The 22,491-nt window shown below is 43.4% G+C and overlaps 1 long non-coding RNA gene across 1 annotated transcript in view; it reads left to right on the top strand.

Annotated features, from left to right (window-relative positions):
* Nucleotides 1-22,491, top strand: part of LOC146007019 (uncharacterized) — a 318,388-nt gene that overhangs the window by 98,124 nt on the left and 197,773 nt on the right. Inside the window, exon 3 of the long non-coding RNA XR_014444197.1 lies at nt 18,722-18,819. This is a non-coding gene — a long non-coding RNA (uncharacterized LOC146007019). The remainder of the gene's footprint in view (nt 1-18,721; nt 18,820-22,491) is intronic.

The following is a 22,491-nucleotide window of genomic DNA, read 5'->3' as shown; positions in this document are numbered from 1 at the left end:
ATCAAGAACAGAAGGCTGGGTTGTAGATTTACTAAAGCAGCCCCCTATCCCACTAGTGTCTACCGAAAATGGATAATATCCCCTCCTAGGCCAAATAGCCGTGCCGATAGGGAGCCAGTGCATTGCTTTGCCCAGGGGCCTACACTGCTTTTTTAGTCTCCAGTCCACCTGTTGATCAACCATCCATCCCTTATTCTACCCACTGCACCTGTGTGACCGACAAGCAGCAACTGCAGGCACTTCAGACTTTAGCACCCTACCCTACCCTCTTGTGGACATTATGGCAAGGGGCATTGTGTGTAAACAGCACTGCTCCTGTGGGCATTATGGGTCTTATTCTGATTGACTCGCAAGGCTGTGAAATTCGCAGCCTTGCAAATCCATCAGACGCCACGTCCCCCCCTCGCATGCTGTGCCACGTCCCCCCCTCGCAGGCTGTGCCCCCCCGTACGGCTGCGAATGGATGATTTACATAATCATCCATTCGCAGGCAGGGAGAAATCATTTGATGGTGATGTCAGCTGCCCGCCCCCCGCATGTCCATCACTGCCTCATTAGCCTGGGAATGCCCATGGAACGCTGGGCGTTCTCATATGTTAATGGGATGCCCGGAACCCCTGCCCTTCTCCACCCCCCCCCTCCCCACGGCGTGTAGGGTGCGTGCACCCGGCGAACCATAATGAATCAAAATAAGGCCCTATGTGTATAAGGAGCGCTACTGTGTGTTGTAATGTGAATAAGAGGCACTACTATATGGTGTAGTATAGAGCTGGGAAACTGCGAGTGGTATAATTTGAGGTACCTGTATATTATCATGGCGTCAGCCTACGCTACTTTTTCTAAGCTATGTTGTCAGCATAGCCCAATGGCTGCCTAGCGTAATAAGTGTAGTGTCCCCGCAGCAGCCCTGCATAGTCAGCGTAGTGTCCCAGTCAAGCACCGTAGTCACCGTACTGTCCCCGCTTGCTGCAGCTCTGTCCCCGGCATCCCTAACAAGCCTAGTAAACGCTTCTCACACAGCGCCGGTAACCGCCATATCCCCTGCGCTGGCGGACGTCGGCAGAGAGGCGATCATGCAAGCGCCGGCAGAAAGGTGCTCCATCTGCCTGAGACGCACAAGCATTTCATATGCTTGTGCATCTCACCGAGCCCGAAGTGGACACTGACTATGCTGGTCACGGGAACACTCCGCTGATTCTGACAGGGACACTACCCTAACTACGTAACGGGCGTCGTGATAATACACAATACACAAGTACCTAATTTGAATTGGGGGTACTATTGTGTGTTCATGCTCCTTCTTTGGGAGATCACACTCCTTTCTTTGCTGTGTGTGTCTATGCTGTCACTTAAAGTATTGGAGAGACGCAGCATCGGTTTTAACATAAAGGCAATTATGTTAGCTTATGGGGGAGCGAGCAGAAAATAAGTGAGACATATTCTGCAGAACCAGCAGAAGTTCGAGAAAAATCAGTTGCTTGCAATCAAAGTCGCATTCCAGACTGAAAGAAAAACCTCCCGTTGCAAAAATTGCAAATGCATTACAAATAGTGGTTCATTCGCAGAACCATTCGCAAAAAAACCCCCAAAGCATCAAAAAGTTGTTGTTTTTTTTCCATCTGCGCCAGTCTAGGGATTCCACTAATCTGCTCAAGACTCAAGCTAGAAGTGGTCAGAAAAATACCATGGGCCAAATGTAATAGGGTGAGAGTTTCAGAAAGTGAGAGATTTCGGGAGAGTTTTCCCATGTTTTTTAAAGCAGCAATCCATTACATGGCAAAATCAAGCAAAATTGATTGCTGCTTTAAAAAAAAGGGGAAAACTCTACCAAAATCTCTCACTTTCTGAAACTCTCACCCTATTACATTTGGCCCCATGTTTCTACCCCTAAAGACCGGTTACCTGTCAAGTCATACTGCGGCTACTCTGCAACTTCTATGCAAACAGATATTTATTTGGAAACTGCCGCCGTAAATGCGCAATGCGAACGCTGCACATGTACAGTTGTTCGATTGTCAAACGGATTGCAAATTCTCTGATTACTGATCCATGCTGAATTAGAACCCACATGTTGTATTTTGCAGTCTGAAGGGGGTATTGAATCCCGTAATCTGGGACTTTTTTTTGTTCCTTCCCACAGGAACTGGACAGTCGGCATTCAAATGTACCGAATGTCGGAAAGTGCGTATATGGCGAAACGGCCGTGCATTGTCGAAAAACAGCTGTGAATTTGACAATACGCATCCTTTTTCGACAAAACAGATTCGACTTGTTTTACAGTCGGACCTGTTTTGTCAGATTCGGCCATCAATGCTGTCAGTAACGGCAGCACTGAATAGGCAACGGCCGCTATTTCCCTCGGCGGAAATAGCAGCCGGGATTGAATGTCATGTGTTTCTGGACATGCTACTGTGGTCCAGCAACGTCCTATACAAAGTACCAATGGTTAAGCTTCAATTACAGATATTACATAGGCTTGAACGTTACCTCAAAAAAAAAAAGTTAACATACAAGACAGATGTAACTGTGGCAAAAATCTTGGTCAATAAGGTTTTTGTTAACACTTTTCAGCTTAGTAAATTGTTAAAGATAAAAAAGCTATAATTGAATAGTGATGTTCCCAAACATCTTCTCCTGTTTCTTTGAATGTTCCCATGGAAAGGCAGGAATTGCAGAATTATTGCCTATCTGTGCCATATTCACACGCTCTGTCAAACAACAGGCACTGAGAATGGCAAAGCCCAGCCTACCTAGTATATACAGTCCCATCGATATGTATATACCGTGAGCAGCGTGTGTGTAAAATTAACACCCAAGCAGGAGGCTACAAAAGAAAAACCTCTTTAAATGTTTGAATGGGAAGCAGATGCTTTGTGATTGAGTACAGATGGAAAGAAAGTGCATTGGTCTTTGAACATGGCTCTTATAGTCTAACAGGAAGCGAGACATCACGTTAACACTGACTCTTTCTAAATGCTTAATAGTAGACAGCGCGCTGATAACCACCCCTGACATAGATCACTAGAGACCTGTGAGCCACTCAGGAGCCACGAAGACTCGCAGATTTTAACTATGAGCCCTGGTTCACTGAGGATTTACATTTTACAAGTATGTGCTTCATCGCTCTCATTAACTTTGGTCATAAAGCTATTGATCAGAGCCTAGGAAAAACAAAAGTAGGTCAATCCCACATTTTTCTGGCTGAAGCAATTTTTATGCAGTTTTACATGTGTGACGTCAGATGAAAACAAAGTGCATTCCACATATATGTGTCGCTACTGGCCAATTTCTCCCCATAATAAAACCCTCTAACCCAGTGGTTCCCAAGATGTGTGCCGTGGCACCCTGGGATGCCTCGGGACACTTGCAGGGGTGCCTTGGGTTTGTGGCCCAGGACCAAAAAAAGGTATTTAATATGTAAAACCACTATTTGTGGCTTCCAATCCTAAAATATGTGGACAAAAGAAGCAAATGATGTCCTCTCCACATATCTGACACGAAGGATGACATGTAAGCACTATTTACTTACTTTCATTGTTTTTTCTGAATTTGTCTATAAGAAACTTTGGGCATACAAGTGCGATGAAAAAAAAGCCTGATACTCTAGGGCGCCATGACTCAAAAGAAGTTTTGGAACCACCGATCTAACCACTTGCCCTACCTGTTAGTACCTAGTCTGGATATATATATCGGGCAGCACGGCTGGTGTAATGGTTAGCATTACTGCCTCACAGCGGTGGGTTCGATCCCCACCATGTATATTCTCCCCGTGCTTGCGTGTGTTTCCTCCGGGTACTTCGGTTTCCTCCCACAATCCAAAAATATGCAGGTAGGTTAATTGGCTCCCAACAAAATTAACCCTAGAATGAATGTGTGAGTGCATGTACATGTGGTAGGATATATAGATTGTAAGTTCCACTGGGGCAGGGACTGATGTGAATGTTCAAAATGATCTCTGTAAAGTGCTGCGTAATCTGTGTGCGCTATATTATCCTGAAATGTTAAGTATGCAGCATTTTCTTGTGCCATATTAATAAATGTTTATAATAGTGAGATGCCATACAGTAAAAGCATTATTATATCGTGACACATACATTTGTTAAATATTTGGTTTTTCCCTTTCAAATAATTGCTACTTTGAACAATCGGTATGATTTACTGGAATTGTTCCATTCCCAGACTATTACATTTCATTATGCTATTTGGTACCCTCCTGGAAGACCGAGAAGCTCCTGAAAATCAGGTGGCACTTCTGGACCCCCTTAAAGGTGGGCGAATCTCCCACAACTTTCCCCTGGTCTGCTCCCAACAGAGCACAAGTGGGCAGTCCAGTCCATGGGGATCAGATGGTGCGATTCTCACAGAATCCTGTCATTGTAGCTAGCTACAACCTTTGCTTTACAATGCCAGTTTTCTCCATGTCGTCATGCCTTCCTACAGCCTACCATCCTGTTGGCCCCGCCCCCTGTACACCGACCCAACTGCCCCCTCCCAGAGGAGGTAAGTATGATTTGGTTTCCTACAGTGTAGTGTAGCCATTGGTTCACTATGCCATGGCCTTGATTATTATTATTTATTCATGAAATGTGGATGAAATGCGTAATGCCAGATAAATGAATACAGTACATCCAGACAATAAGTACATCATTTTTATACTTATGCACACTTTAGACTGAAGGCCCTTTTCCAAGTCTCATTCCAAAGACTCTGAGATTCTGAGTCGGGCGCAAAGCAATAAAAAAATAAACAAGCTGTGCACTGTGATGAAAGTGAGGTAGACTTAAAATGTGTAGATTGGTGTGTCCAAACTCTAAATCTAAATTGCAGTGAAAAATAAAACCATAATATTTTTGGGCTACATGCCGGACAGTCTGCGCTAGGGTTGCGCACTACTTTGGGGGTGATTCTGTTTGACTTGGAAAGCTGTTAAACTCGCAACTTACGTCCTTGTAATGCCGCCCCGGGCACAAAGACACATCCCCTCGCATGTGCCCGCAGCAGAAGAAATCATTCAATGGTCGGCGACCATTGAATGATTTCATCTGCCTTCGGAAATATAAGTCAGTGGAGACTGACCTATGTTTGGGGCAGCGGCAGGTGGATGATGTCATGTGAAGTCAGCCGTCCGCCCCCAGCACACCTCGTCCCGCCCGCAATCCCATGGGAATGCCCAGTCTGCGAGTAAACTAGAATCGCCCCATTTGTTCATTCGGCTTTGATCTAGTCATTTATAATACGCCCCGTGGCTATGTATTCATTTAACACCAGTGTATGCCAACTCCATGTAAGTCAGCACACTTCCCAGGCACAAATCACCTGTCATGCATCATCCATCCTTGCGAAAATAGCTGCTGCTGTTTTCTTATAGGTCCAATCTTTGTATTTCTTCTGGCTGCTTCCTCCATTTCTGGTGGAGTCATGACACCATCACTGTTTTGTATCCGCCCAGTCTCAGAGAGAATATCAGATTCTTCAGAGTTAAGGAAATCGCCACTATTTCAAGAAGTCCCCCAACGCATAGTCGTGTCCAGATCAGTACTGAATCTATCCACCTGTATTAGATACAGGTGCAAATAATAGTATATCCTGCAGTATTGCATGATATATATATATATATATATATATATATATATAGCAAACATGAATGGTGATGGTATGGCAATACATATTTATTACATTGTTATATGTCAAACTACATGTCACAAATCCCACCATACAGCAACTATACCCACATTAACTAATATGCAACTGGGTAAACAATGGTACTTGCCTACTAGTGAATCGGGTGTCTCTCTCAAAACAGGTGGTTGTCCGAAACGTCTGGAAGGATGTCCAAGTCTTCTTGAGTGAAGTGGGCAGTTTAGGTGATTTCTGTGCTGTGACCTCATTGGCTACCTGAAGCCACCAATGAGCTATGGTTAAATACCATACCTATCCCAAGTATCTAGAAATAGTCAAGTATGATAAAGTGGTTACAATTGCTTCAGAATCCTTGGGGTTGGTGACTGTCTTTATAGAGTTGGTGAATCTGGTGGGTTCTTCTCTGCCCTAAATGACACAGAAAGCTATACAGCATTGAGATCGGAGGCGAGTGAAGGATAAAGCTGACATTGATGGGTTGCAGGAGGTAGACTCATGATGGGGTACAAAGAAAAACAAGATATGCAGCGCTGAATAATAATAATAAACCTTTACACTGTTGGATTGACTACACAATTTAATAGGCCAAACGGCCACACATAATAGTACAATAAAATAAAAAGGTGCATTATGCAGATAGCGGATCTATCTCTATTTAACTGTCTGATCCTAGATGCCTGGAATGATAGGGACCACCTCTGTAAGACAGAGAGATTATAGTTACCGTCTACCTTGCTGGGTTTGAGGGAGTAATAAAGCCTGATGGAATAAGGAATTTCCCTTTAGTTGTCCAAAGTCCCTTGGTAGAATATGTCCACTAGCTATGCTATGTGGAGCTGGCCACTGGGTGTCAGTGTGTTAATGATGATTTGTCCGGTCCGTCCAGGCTGGTTTGGGCAGATTGAAGGTCTCAGATTGTTGCTGGAGCTTGTAGTCCGCTTCTGCTGAGAGGTAGGTATCCATCTAACGCATTTCGCTGAAGCAGCTTTTTCAAAGGTAACCTGGATAGTGGAAGACTGGTCACTGACCTGATATTTATACCTCTATCAATAAGGTTCATGCAGTGCAGTGGTGGCTAATTAGTCAATCCAACGTTCTAAAATTCACAAAATAGTTGTATGTAAGGATGAGGAGGAGATGCATACATAAGTTAATAGATACACTATACATAGAATAGGTCAAATTCATTTATGGAAACACTTCCTATATTGCTATGATTGGTGGAGTCCAGTCACGTGACTCCATCAGGCTGAGGCTTGGTTCTTTCTAGAGCCATTCAGAGTAAAGAGTTATAGTGAGGCTTGAGCCCTGTATGTCACCTGAGAGGACTTACGCTTGAGTTATAGTGACTACAATCACCAGCAACAATCTGAGACCTTCAATCTGCCCGAACCAGCCTGGACGGACCAGACAAATCATCTTTAACACACCGACACCCAGTGGCCAGCTCCACATTGCTAGTGGACTTATTCTACCAAGGGACTTTGGACAACTAAAGGGAAATTCCTTATTCCATCAGGATCCATTACTCCCTCAAACCCAGCAAGGTGGATGGTAACTATAATCTCTCTGTCCTACAGAGGTCGTCCCTATCATTCCAGGCAATCTAGGATCAGACAGTTAAATAGAGCTAGATCCGCTATCTGCTTATCTGCTTATCTGCATAATGCACCTTTTTTAAACATTTTATTGTACTATTATGTGTGGCCGTTTGGCCTATTAAATTATGATTATTTTTTATTCAATACAAATTGTGAAGTCAATCCAACAGTGTAAAGGTTTATTATTATTATTATTATTATTATTATTATTCAGCGCTGCATATCTTGGTTTTTCTTTGTACCCCATTTCTATTCAGGTCCAAAACACATGATTTTTTGCAGCTGCTACTGAGTTAAGCAAGTCAGCCTTGTCTTGGACAAGAGAAAATGGTTACCCGATTTTTAATTCATTTTGGTAGACTCATGACGGCAGAATCCTTGATGGATCTAACTTTTGCTTGTACAAATCTTTGTAGGAGGGAGGGCATTCTAAATGTGATTTATCCTGATTGTCTAAACTAGTGTTTCTTAAGCTCGGTCCTCAGGGCCCCCCAACAGTTCATGTTTTCCAGGTCACCATGCAGGTGCACAGGTGCACTCATTATTCACTGGAACATTTTAAAAGATCATAGGCGGAGCTAATTATTTCACTTGTGATTCTGTGTGGAGACCTGGAAAGCGTGAACTGTTGGGGGGTCCTTGAGGACTGAGGTTGAGAAACACTGGTCTAGATCAAAGGTCATCACCTTTTAAAGTGGGGGAAGTATTGAGCATGGTTTACTCATAGTGTTTTTGACGGCTAGCGAGACCAAGACTACTTCACTATAGATATACAGTATTGGTTGGTTTAGATGCACTGGTATTTTTTTGTCTATTTGTATCTGAATAAACAAATTGCTCTTTTAATTATGATATATTGAAGCATGAATTCAAGTCTATAACTTACATATTGGTTCTAGCTGATGAAACTTCTTATGATTGCTACAACAGAGGTTTGTTAACACCCATGACGCTATCTCCTAGTTTAGACCTATAGAAGTACTTTTAAGTGTTATACACTACATGGTAAAAGCTATGTACAGTAGATAGACCTTGCACTGCTGCTTGGCCCTAGCAGCGACACCCATTGCAAACGCCATAGTCTAACATTAACAAAACAGGTCTCACTGAAGAGCTTATTGGTATAGGATAGGATGCAAAGTTTCCACAAAGTCAGTGCATACATTTATTGATCCGTTAGATCTGTCCCACCAACTGTATGTCTTGGACTGTCTAATATCGATTTACCCTTCAGTTTTTAAATTCTGTTTAAAAAAAAAGTTTTTGCCGTAACACGTAATGTAAGGAAGACAAAGTAATTTTTGGTTTCGGGAGAAAATGTTACCTCAGAAGGTGCAAACTTTGTGGTGAGTCTTAAACACCTGTTATACTTCAAATAGACTGGATAAAGAAGCCACGAATAGTAAATCATTAATAAATATTGACTTTTCAATTAATTACAACTGATTGTCAGACAGCTGAGATATTTGGTAGACACAGTTGTTTTGACATCCTCTCTTCAAATAAAGAATTTTTCAAATCTGAGATGGGTGGTGGACACCCCTGGTTGAACTGACATGGAATGACCACATGGAAATTTTTGCTATCTGGAGCTAGATATATATGGAGAATGCAGTCAGATCTAATTGCATAGTCCCATATAGACATACAGGGCTGGAATATATTACCTTTTAAACTGCACAGGACTATAGTGTACTTTTTACATTGCATGGTCCTTAATCTGGTGCGGGAGGTTGTCTTCTATGCACGGGCACCTACCACTGCTGTCCCACGGTGGCCAGTTCATGCCCCAGTCTAAAGGCCCCCATACACTATGCGATTTATCTGACCTGTAAAATTGCATCTGATTTCCCTTGAATTTCCCAGGAGGCTTCATACAGTTTGACACTAGATGTGCCATTTTTTACATCCAATTTGCATCAGATAAATCACATGTGATTTATCTGACGCAAATTTGGATGTGTCACGGAGATAATGCAGGCTGGCACCTAGCACACTGGCTAAAGTGTACCTGGGACAAAGAGCCAAAATCGGGTGAAATCGGCCGAAAATTGCATAGTGTATGGGCTCCTTAACAAGTGTGTCTCTCTAGAAGTATTGGGACAAGGGCCCTGCTGTTAGTCTACCTCTGCATATGGGTGTGATTGGGGGGTGTGGTACAGGGTCTACCCCGTCCGGCACCCGTGATTGGGTGTCTCAACTAACCTTTGCCTCTTTTATTCTTATCATCCTTTATCTCTCCAATATGTAACTATCAGGTGCCCCATCAGCCAGTGCTTCTGTCATGCACTTCTTCATACTTTACTAGTCAGTGTCACCATCTCTCTACACCACTTACATGAAGAAAGGCAGATGCTTATCGTAACGTGTGGACATGTACATTAGTTGCGCATAGCAACCAATCAGCTTCTACCTAGAAACTTTACAGACTGTACCTTATAAATGTACAACTTCCCTGGATGTCCACATCACATTACCCCTCCTCATATTTTTGACTTTTACTTCCATTATAGTGGAATCGGAGTAGTCTACAAAGCACTTCAGCTATCAGTCAGCACTGTGCAGCATATATCAAGTGACATGGACGTGGTATAGCAGGTTGACAATATCCAGGTCAAATCCAAAAGGTCGGCACTGGAAAAGGTAGACACAAGGAAAAAGTTGACCCATGAAAAAATCACTTTCACTTTTTTTTTTTTTTTGTCAATGTAGACACCTTGCTATGTTACCACTGTGCTTGGCACGCTTTACCAGTCCCCATAGGAGTCCAAAAATTAAGAGGAAAAATGTGAAAAACTCATTGCAAACTTTTTGTGTGTCAACTATTACCCAGGGCCGGCGCCACTACTAGGCAGCTCTAGGCATTTGCCTAGGGCGCCGGCACCTGGAGGGTGGCAGTTCGCCCCTCACCCCCAGCGAACTGTGTAAAAAAATTGCTGCCCCGGCGTCCCTGCAGTGCTGGGGCGGTCAGGGGTGTCCGTGCCGTAGGGGTACCTGCGGCGCCGTCATGTGTATAAAGCTGGCTGCGGCCGGCGGGGTCCCTGTAGTGAATAGCAAATCACTAGCGCTATGCGCGCGGCGGCGCCGGAAGCGCTAGTTATTTGCTATTCACTACAGGGACCCCGCCGGCCGCAGCCAGCTTTATACACATGACGGCGCCGCAGGTACCCCTACGGCACGGACACCCCTGACCGCCTCAGCACTGCAGGGATGCCGGGGCAGCAATTTTTTATACAGGTACCGCCCCCTCCCTCCCCCCGGCACCGGGGCGCCCCCACCCCGACTCGCTTGGGGCACTCCGGTGCCTTGCACCGGCCCTGCTATTACCATGTTGACCTATTGCTTGTGTCAACCTTTTGACCATGTCGACCATATATATGTTGGCTTAGACATGTCTGTCAGCCATCTGGGGGTGTCAGGTGACAGCCCGACAGTCGGCATCCTGATTGTCAGTATACCATACCGACATCGGAATCCCGACTATTCAAATGCCCGATAGTTGGGATCCTGACTGACCGGCTAGTCTCCATCACGGGTGTCCACGACCCCTATAGAGGGACCATAGAACCTGTAGCGAGCGCACCAAGCCCAAAGTGTTGTGAGCTGTCTGAGTACCAGCGGTCAGGATTCCGGTATCTATATACTGACTGCCGGATTCCTTACTGTCGGCCCGTCATACTGCACCCGACATCTGAATATCCAAGTGACAACTGGAAAACTGTACTGCCAGGTCCACTGGATGCTTACATATGTTTTGGTGCCAGTAGTATAAGAATATGAGGATTACACATACATTAGTGCTGAAATATGTTATTGTTTGATATGATTGCGACACTTATTACAAAATAAATAGCCCCTCCCCTAGTGTACAGGGTGTACAGTATTAAATCATAAAGGTGCTTGCAAAAGTACGCTCTGTAGTGGCAGAGGGAACTGCTAGTTCTGCTACAGCATGAAAAGGGTACAAATTCAGACCCACCATCCTGTTTCTATGGCCTCCAGTCATGTGTGCCACTACAAAGGTAAAATCAAGGTCTCACTGACTCAAGTAAAAGGATTTTAGAGACAGGTTCGCAAAGTCATGTGGCCAGTCTGGGTTCGGCGCCATCACGGAGTAAAAACACCCAACAAACATGGACCTGCATGTGAGATACGCTGGGTGAATGAGCGATACACAGCTAGATAAATGAGCCTCCCTTCCTCTCTCATTCCACTTCTCCAGACCAGGCTGTCGTACGTGCCAGAACCACGCAAATCATAGGTATGCATGCGATTTGCCTACTTTTCTACTCATTTGCAGAACATTTTCCCACACGATGCAGTATGCTATGGTAACTTGAACAGTATGTACTCTTTATCAGGCCCAGAAGGTACAAAATGCCAGAGGTAGATAGAGATTTGTAGGTTACTAAATTTCCTTTCAAATATGTTTTCAAACAGATGCTTTTTGCTTTTGTTCTGAGGTTAACTGATAAATTGCTCTCCTGTACTACTTGTAAGCAAAGTCTAGATATGACCTTGATACAAAGGGTGAAATTTATTAAAGGAAATTTGTGAAAAAATAGGTGTATTTGTATCCAGAAATACACTTATTTTTGACATTTACTATCCCAAAAATACGTCAATTCGTATTCGCATTGATGTGCTATCAATACGAATACGAATTTCCATATTTTCGGGATAGTAAATGTCAAAAATCAGTGTATTTCTGGATACAAATACACCTACTTTTTACAAATTTCCTTTAGTAAATTTCCCCCTTTTAAAGGGTGAAAGGTACAGTACACCTTTCAATGCCAAACCGGAAACCATTATGTTCTTAGAAGTCAAACTGAATCCCAGCTAAAAAAAATAACCCACATATAGTTCTACACTAATCTATAGACTTTTAGGGCAGTATTCAATGACAAAGTTCTCCGTGTATGGAGAGCATTTTATTTCGCTCTCCATGCACTCTCCGTGTTTTAGCGGAGATTCTCCCTGTTCCGGAGCCTCCTGCTCCCACTATTCAATGTATTTAAGACTCGCCGCCACTCGCGGCGAGTCTTAACCCCTGCAGCGGACGGGCGTCCGCGGCAGGGAGCTTTCAGGGAGCCGGGGGACGGAAGCAGCCAGAGAGATTAAAGTCTCCCTGGCTGCTCCAGAGGAATGTGGAGGGGAGGTGGGCTCCCCTGGACCCAGGCAGCACAGGCTGCCCCCCCCTATAGCCAGCGGGGGACCCAGTATTCACTGCACCCGATCGTGCATATTAACGATCGGGTGCAGTGAATATATGAATATCTAATGAGCGGCTCGTGCACTCAGGCCCCCTGCTGGCTGCACTGTGTAAAAAAAAAATTAATTTTTTTTTTTTAAATTAAATATATATTCATGTGCTATAAGCACATGAATAAAAATAACATGCCCCTTCACAGAAAAAAAAACCTGATTTTTTGACACCAAAATTAAAAAAAAAACTTTTAGTTTAAAAGTTCACATTCCAGATCTCCATCAAAAGATGGAGAATTGCTACACGGAGAGAGACGGAGAAAATCACTTAGAAAGACGGAGAATATTTCACATTGAATAGGGTTGCTCGCTTTTGGAGAGCAAAATGCTCCGTCCAAGGCGAACAAAGCACAAATTCTCCATAAAACACGGAGAACTTTTCTCATTGAATACTGCCCTTAGACCTTTAGGCAGCTACCTCAGGGCTCTACCAAAAAAATAAGGATGCCTCTGAAACAGCAGGTATTAAACTTTAAAGATGCCACCACCTGAGGTTCTGGAAAGTCTGTATTGGTGTGTGGGTGGTGGTGGTGGTAGGAGCAGTAAGCTGAGGTATTGCCAAGGGTGCATAAAAACCTTGCCCTGGGTACATTTTTAAGATATCAAATGTGTTTTCTGTTGAGTAACGTCTGCAGTCGTTTTGTAAAAAAGGTCTGTTCTACCCATCCTGACTGATATAGTATGTCACAATGTATAAATAGGAGTCATTTGTCTCCTATTGTACACTGTGGGGCAGATTCAATCTGTGGCTTACTGCTCTGCCCGAGCATTTAATCAGAAGTCGCAGTGTCTCCTTGTGGGTTCAGGAGTCGCACTGAAAAAACTGTTATTTAATTCACTTGGAAGTCCATAGATTCCGGTACTTAATGCTGAATCTTTGGGCTACCATGTGGAGTTAATACAGAAAAATGTAATATACAGTATACACAGGATGACTTGTCCCCCGTGCTAAACGAGCTGCCTTAGCACAGATCACTCGGCACACGTGATGTACCTGCAATGTGTGCTGAGCGATTGGTGTGGAGCAGTGCTTTGCCGAAGCTTATAGACAAAACACTCTAATCAGGATAGACCGTGCATACACTATTTATCTCTGCCGGAAATGGCGACACGCAGGACCGTGTATCACCATTGCTATATAGACTATACACACAGAATGATCCATGCTTCATTTCTAAGCTATCTATGCAGATCGCTTAGAAATTGGGCTTAATTGCCCCGTGTGTATGCCACATTATCCCAAAACATAATTAAAATATTTATTAGACATTAATAATGACATCAAATACCAACTGACGGTATTAGCATAAATATATAAAAATGCTGATATGTAGCACAAACTCTGAGCTGATCAATTAGAATAGGTAAATGCTGCTACAATAGAGCTTAAGATGTATCATAAGTGTCTCTATTTAGATACATTCAAAGTTTGTATGAACTGCTCGATTCAGCCAGTATGACGCAGTATATTTCATATGCGACCAGCTGATTTCCACTGCCGGGCTCCCCCCGGCAGTTTCTTTTTCATCAGCGACCATCTCTGGTCGCTGATGCAAACGGGACACTGAGCGATATATCACTCATCACGAGCGATATATCGCTCAGCGATATTTCCCCTGTGTGTACGGGGCTTAAGTTGTCAAAATAGGTGTGATAATTGGCAAGCAAACATTTGCATTCATCATAATGACCTGTTATGTTTACCCTATATAGGAAATATCTTTTTTACACAATATTTTTTTTATTTGAATTTATATAACAAATGTGAGCAACGCTGGCATTTTTAGAGGATATTTTAAACTTCTCTGAAAGCGCTGTTGGCACTCAAAGGAACATAGGAATTTTGTTAAGGAATTCCTTTTACGCCCCATGCACACTAGGCGATATACTGTAGGTATCGCCAATATTGGTAATAATAGAAGCCGTGGGTGGTCGACATTGAAGGCACACACTGAACAATATCGGTACATGATCTCGTTCAACGGCATCACTGGGACCTGCTGAATGGTCGTTAATGTACAGGAGCTTGCATCGTTAACGATATTGAGTGTACACACTACACAATATAAATATGATAAAGATATCATGTAGAAAGCCCTTTCTCAGTGATATATCTTACTATATCCTCCAGTGTGTGTGTGTGTGGGGGGGGGGGGGGGTTGGGCCTTTAGATCCTTTCATGCGTATTATACAGTATTATACAGTGATTATTTCCTTATACAGTATTATGCAGCAGCCAGTCAAATAGTATACAGTATATCAGCATTAAAAAATTGCTCATCTCATAGGCTCAACACATCTTACATGTCACAGTTTCAATCTGCTGTATTGCTTAATATACTAGTCTCTATACACAGTGGACACTGTCAGTTGTTTGGGTTCAATCCTCCGCTCCCTATAGATCCTGTATCGTGCTTACTCCCGTCAATACATCCATATCTTCAAGGGTACATATCCAGTGGAGAACAGCAGTATCCCTGTGTCGCAAGTCGGTGTACAACTCTTACATGGGCTTGTGACACAGAAAGCCCTGGACACTCAATTAGTGTAGAGCGTAACCTCGTATGGCTCGCTTCAGTCGCCAAGCTTTGGGCATGATGTCTCGCTGTGCTTGGCACACTTTACCATTCCCGATTGTCGTCCATGTAGATTGTAAAGTATGAAAAAGTAAATAGAAGGAAACAATTTGTGAAAAACTCAGGACGAGCAATTTATGTGTTGACCATTGTCATGTTGACCTTTTGCTTGTGTCGGTTGAGTGCATGTCAACCTATTGGTCTACCTTTTACCATACTTGCCTACTTTTGAAAACTAGTTTCAGGGAGATTATAGTTGGTAGTAGAAATTTGCACAGCGCCCCATTGAGGGGTTGTGTCATGCTCCACCCAAAGGGCATGTCTAGTTCCATATATGGAGAGATTCTGAAAAGAGATTGTGAACGTGGCACCCAATGGCGTAAGTTCATCCAAGTTGCCCAGAGGCAAGATAAATATTGGTGCCCCCCAAATAGCTCAATCAGTAAGGTGTCTGTCTCCATTAGGACAGGTCATGGGATCTAATACAGAGTGTGACACTTTCAAAAATGATGTTTGAACCCATCAGCCACATTAGCGATATCAACTGCTTTCAATTAACTGTTTCAAACTTGAAGGGGAGGTGAGGTGCCCCCTTGGGAGTAGGTCCCCGGCGGCAGATGACTCCATTGCCTCCCAGAGTTCTGCCTCTGGTGGCACCTAGAAGCGTGGGTGTGTACTGCTACATCTGAGAGGAATCTAGTAAAATGACTTATATCCAAATGTAAATGAGCCCCAAAGCACTTAGTAAGAGCTACTATACTTGTTAATGTGCTGAGAAATGGTGCTGATGATTCATATATGTAAATGTATCTATCTCTCATTCCTGTATCTATCTCTCATTCCCTTTTTTTCCCCCCAAAATGTAACCATGTAATGTGGGCTAGGTGACATGAGGGAGATTGCTAGACTAATGAGGGAGAGAGGGAGATTGCTGCTATTTCAGGGAGTCTCCTGCAGGATGCAGAAGGGTAGGCAACTATGCATTTTATCGGGAAGCTAGACACTGTCTACCTATGATCCAGATGCCACATTTTTTTTCCAATACAATTTCTGTTGTGCTCTATACACACACACAGATTTAGAAGAAATTAATCAGCAGAGTCTCCTGGTGAATCCTAAAAATGCTTCCAATGTCAGCAGAGTTGCACAGGACTTGGTGGCTCATTCACATCAAGCGCCTCCTGCTACATGGCATATTGAGATTAAATGTATGAGGACAGATCTGTATATTTATACATTGTACTAGTCTTATTATACCACAAATAATTTCCATCCCACAGAGCTGCCTTTTTTAGTGTTAGTTTTCTGTATTCTAAAATCTTAAATCACAATCTTACTAGCTGATGGTGTGTTAACAAAAAAAAGGAGATTTGTGACAGATGAACTTTTATAATATTTAATATATTTCCATTCGGAAAAAGGAGTCAATAGGGGTTTATGTGAGAGATGCAGAGAATTGTTACCATGAGAAAATTGCAGAACATTACATAACATAGATCGGGGGTTCCCGGTGTGCCGTGGCATCATGCCTTGGGATGCTTGCAGGGCTACCTTCGGGTTGGTGACCCAGGACCAATGGAAAGTATTTATAGTCATTGTGGTAAGCAAAACCAGTGCTGGCAGCATCATAAATGATGTGGACAAACAAAAGTCCTCTTCCCTCGCCACATAACTGAACCTAAGGGTGACATATAAACTTTTTTTTAAAGATTTTAGAAACTTTTATCCTAGGGGTGTCGTGAAAAAAATTCTGATACTGTAGAGCAGGCTGTTGTGAAACTACAAGTCCCATCATGCCTTACCACAGTTTTGTTATTAGGTAATGCTAAAACGATGGCAAGGCATGCTGGGACGTGTAGTTTCACAACAGCTGGAGGGCCACAGTTTGGACATGCCTGCTCTAGGGTGTCGTGATTCAAAAGACCATATAAACCTCTGCAAGGATTATGGGAGTTGGTTGACCCGAGTAAGGATTCCTAAGGCTGGCTTCTGTACATAATGCACAGCCTGGAATTAATGGTGATGTATGCTGTATACAGAGCACAGCTTGAGCCAATGTTGGAGCTTGCTGCATACCATGCACACCATGGAGCTACTGTTGGAGCTTGTTGTAGGGTGCACAGCAGGAGATAACACTATACTAAGCTGATTTTATGTCAACCTGTCTACCCCCGGCTTTGAGATCATCAAAGATCTGGGTGATCAACACAGCATCTTGTGAGCTCATTAAGTCCATTACAGAGCAGCAACAGCACCAAAAGGCTTCAGTGGGTAGGATGTCCCACTGCTCACAAATGTGTATTAGAGACAGTGGCAGATTTAGGGATAGGGAATGTACCAAGGCATATGCTACTCTGTCTGAAAGATAGTAAGTAAGGTATAAAACTGGTGAATGATGAGACTATATAAGACACCTTCTTAATCAAAGTGTATAAAGGGAGAGTGAACACGCATAAAAGGACAAAACTCTCCTTATCTCTTACGTGTCTTCGCCTAATAAAGGCTCTCCAATGAAATATTTAAGGGAGCCATAAAACCCAATATGGTAAAGTACAGCCAAAAATGCAAATTTAATAATACAATCATTTTAAAACAAATGACAAAATGAACATAAAATGGCAAACTAAAATGTGTATAAACTGTGCAACAGTATAGATGGGAGCTTACAGATGTTGGTGAGAGAAAGCGCCTGTAGAATGGTCTTTTTTTTAGGTGTCCTGAGTTCTTCGGAAAAACCCACCTCCCGGTAGTTTAACCACACAAAAGCACTGGAAACCTCCTCTACCTTATGGCACACTCCAGTCTTTGCTCATGGGAACCCAGAACCAGGGTCTGGCCTTCACGGGAGCCCGAAACCAGGGTCTGACCCTTGCAGGAGCCCAGAGCCAGGGTCTGACCCCTGTGGTAGCCAGGACCTGGAAGCCGGGAAGTCTTATGCAACATAGGACAGGGCTCGCTGCTTACCGAGTCCCAGAGGGTCTGCACTGCCGCCCACCGAATCACCACCCCACCACTGCCACCGTATCCTCTTGCAACCATGCGAGGGGATGTGTCATGAAGACACATCATCCCCTCACATGTCCTGCTGGCGGAGAAATCATTCCTTTGTCGCTGAGCATCAAATGATTTCTAAAGGCCATGCAACTATAAGTCAGTGAAGACTGACTTTTATTTGAAGCCATTCCGCCTCTCCCCGGCACACCACCTCCCATCTGAATTTCTATGGGCATTCCCATCGGCAACACCTGGGCCCCCCACCCGCACTGCCCCTGCACATGCGCAAAAACATTGTGCGCATGTGAAGAAAGAAAACATTGCTCCCTCTTGCGAACGGGAATGACCCCATAAATTAGAGTTTAGAGTGTGCTACTGTATGGTGTAATTTGTTGGCACTATTGCGCTGCGATGCCCCTTCCTTATAATACCACTCTCCTTAATTTGTGTGCGCTTTCCCTTTATTTGAATATTGGAGGGAGGGCGCCAGACGCGCTAGCACAGGCCCCGACTACACTATTAAACTTAAGAAAATGTTGCTTCCTGTAGCCAGGTATGTGTTCTTGTTCAAGCATTATTGTAATTGCAAAAACCATTGGCGGTCATAAAATAAAAAATTGAATTAATTTTTTTTTTTTTCAGAATCCTGTTGGTGAACAGTGCAAAGGATGCTGGGATACATCTAATTCTGACTATTGCTGGGCACTTCTCGCTCTTCTCTCTGCTGTTAACAACTCAAGGTAAATGTATGTACATTTCCCAGCCTGAGATGCACCCTGTATTACCATTTTTATTTTGCATATCGGGAAATGTATAAAAAAAGATGTGTACGGAGTCTGACACAGGTAGTTCGGGTGCAATGCAATTTTTATGGTACACCAAGTAATTCACAGCAAGAGACATCAGGTTGAACTTGATGGACGCAAGTCTTTATTCAGACTTAACTACTATATAACTATGTAACTATCAACTCATGGTAGCACGAGAAGTTCCATGCAAATGGCCAGTTGGGGCTAGACCAGAACAACAAGGGGACCTGTAGTTAGTGCTGCACTGCCCTATATATCTCACTTATCTCCACTGCTCCTGATCATGAAGAGAAAGTAGTTTCCTTTTCCTTTTTAATGGATATAGACCAGATGTATCAAGCTTGAAAAAGTGATAAAATGGAGAGTAAACAGCCATCCAATCAGCTCCTATCTGCCATGTCACAGGCTGGGTTTGAAAAATGGCAGGTAAGAGCTGATTGTTTATCAATCACTTTTTGAAGCTTGATACATCTGGCCCCAAGTCTGTGTCATGCATTCTGCTATGCTCAGGGCCATCTTTTCCACTGGCTTGATGTGCTACTGCTTCGGGGCCACATGTATAGCGGCCCCAGAGCAGCCTAAGAAATCAGAAGAGAAATAGGCAGTAGAAAGGTAAGTGAGGGGCTGTATGGTGGAGAGCACAGAGGGCTGTATGTTTGTGTTGACTAGATTAATTCATTTACCAATGGAGAACCATTTTCATGTTGAATTTCTTGTTTTTCAACTTTACTTTTCTATGTGGATTAATCTCTGCTGTGAGTTTTTTTTATTTAATACTTAAACACTGATGTTGTTGCAGCTACCTATAAATAAAAGCTTAATTGCTTTAATTTACAGTTTTATTCCTGTAAGTGGTTGTGTAGGTAGTGGCCCCACTGCACTGCATTACCTGTGAGCCCATAATGCTGTTAAGATGACCCTGGCTATGCTGCCCAAGATTTATGCTGCAGCCAACCATAGCAGGTGAATCCCTCACTGGTGACCAGAGCCAGTAGGGCTTCTGGCTCACTAGAGGGTCATGTGGCAACTGTAAGACGTAGATAACTGTGAAGAACACAGTGAACCCCAAATTAAAAGAAATGGTAAAGGGCCCTCCTTTGGGTCCTCACCATTTCCTCAATGTTGCCACTTCAGATCTCTCCACAGATTCCAGACTCTGAAAAGCGGACAGATATCTATTGGGATAGTATGCCATAGTCATGTGACATGTATGCTTTATTGTGAATGCACTGACTTAAGCCCGAAACACACCTTCAAATTATTGGGGCAATCAGATTATAATATGCCGATCAGCCTGATAATTGGACAGTGTGTACAAAGGAGCGTTAGTTGACAAACTTCTTCTGCAGAGGTCAAATCTGATGTGCTGCACACACTATTGGGGCCTACACGTGGCGATGTTTCTGAGAGATGTTACTTACTGTAACTACATCACTCAGAAAATGCTCATACATCACTCCATGGGTAGGGGCATTGCGATAGCGATGCACGGCCCTGTGCATCACTATTGCCCCGTTGATTAAAATCCATCAAGCTGGATAAATCTATTTAATTGCCCGGGTCAGGGCCAGTGGTCTGCCTAAGAACACTGTCCCTGACAGATCGCTCAGTGGCACATCACTACATGTGTAGGTCCTTTCCATTCCCACCTCCCAATGAAGTTAAGGAGAAAGTACCCACAGCGAGAAATGACTTAGTGTATATGGGTACACACAATAATCCCTCTGTTTTATAGAGGCATTTATTGGACACAGTTTCTGGCAGCAAGACAGTCTGTTGCTGGTTAACTTGGGTACACTTTCCACTCGTTGTCAGGGCAAGAAGCCTGTCGTTACCCCAATATAACATGTCCTAGAAAATGTGAGCGTTGTTAATGTATGGTCTTTGTATCAGACATTGATATCTGTGACATCATTCTGGACACTGGTATATACAATGAGTTCACAAAACAACAGGCTTTAACTTTTTAAAAGATAAACAGATGTACTTTGTATGGGGTGAAGCGTTCAGGAAAGCCTGGTTTGTGCCTGCCTCACTTTTTCAGCTTCTTTGGCTCCTCTGCCTATAGTCCATCCTGCCCCCTCTGCATCAATAAATGCTCGTCTTTCCCACACTCCAGCTTAATATTTATTTTATAAAGTATTAAGCGCCCTGCAGTTTTGCCACAGAGGGGAAAAAAATGATTTCTCTGCTTTTCCTCAGATGGGTTTTCTGGGTTCTTGTGGGAGCTGTCAACCTGCAGATAAAGCAGAGGATGGATGGATTGTGCAGGATGTTATATAAAGTTATATTGCTCTTTGCAGGAGGTTTTAATCAACCATTAGTCAGAGGAAGTAACCTGGTATACAAGACGAGCCACATGTATCAGGTAAAGGAAATACTCCCTTCTATAATGAATCTGGCACAGGACCCCGAGCAGGAATCCCACGATCCTGTCTGCTACCAGAAGGCCTGCTTATCTGCAGCACAAAATAAATAGTCTTTTAGCACAGCTGATCCTCTGCTGCCTCTGCTTTGTGTCTCTTTTGCATTTACCTTTTTCTGGAGCCAGTGTATCATAAGGATTACTAAAGCTATTTGTGAATCAAAGCTAATAAAGAAATGACTGATTAAAAGAAATTCACAACTACTTTAAATTTGGCAACAAAAGAAAAAGAAACCCAGAATGATGAGGCAAATAATGTCTTCCTTATTCCCTTTTTCCATTATACAAGCCAGGTCGCACCCGGGATTTAGTGCAGCTTGCATGCGACCCAAGTCGGCATAATGCCGGGTGGGTGACGTCATTGGGAGGCTGGGCCGGGGCAGCGCTGCGAGATGAGAACATCTCCCAAGGACGGCTCTTACATTGCATCAACCCAGGTTACCTGTTTCCACTGCCCCGGGACGCGGGGGCATCCCAGGTCCATTCCAGGTAATTACCCGGGTTGGATTGCCAAAAAACCTGGGTTGATGTGCGTCCCCACATAAAATCCTGGGTTTTTTTGCCAGTGGGGAAAGTTGTGTTTTTATTTGGTTTAGTTCAGGTAAATACATGTTTGTGCATGAACTGGACGGAAGGTCTGGGAGGAAGGTCTACTGTATACATTATGTGGACACTTTAGGAATTGGCCATAGCCTCTCCTTGGAAGCATGTCTGTGCAGAGTTTTACAAACCAAGATTTAAGGATTCTTTTTATTAGGATTGTTTCATCTAGTTTGATAGTATTTACATGCCCTCCAACATGACCCATTCCATTAGGTACAAAATGCTCTGTTCCTGGACTTCCCTCTTAATATATGATTGCCATCACCTGTGTTGAACTAGTTCATTTATAAGAAAGGTGTGTCAACACAGGTGATGGCAATCATACAAGTAAGTTCTGGAACAGAGCATTCTGTACCTAATTGAATGGGTCATGTTGGCGGGTATACATTTATGTGAATATTCCGGATTTGTCTCTGGTCATCTTCTTTGTCCCTGCTCATGATTCCACTTCTCCCAATTTGCACACTGTACATTACAATTACACAATTCTAATTGCACTGCGCAATGCACAGATTTTGTTCTTAGATTCCCCAAGTTTTTTTCTAAGATCTTGTCTTTGCTCCCTCTATTATACT

Source organism: Crinia signifera, chromosome 6 (assembly GCF_055691185.1).
Source record: "Crinia signifera chromosome 6, ASM5569118v1, whole genome shotgun sequence".
NCBI lineage: Eukaryota > Metazoa > Chordata > Amphibia > Anura > Myobatrachidae > Crinia > Crinia signifera.
The sequence above is the reverse complement of the archived record's forward strand: the minus strand, read 5'-3'. Positions and strand labels throughout refer to the sequence as shown.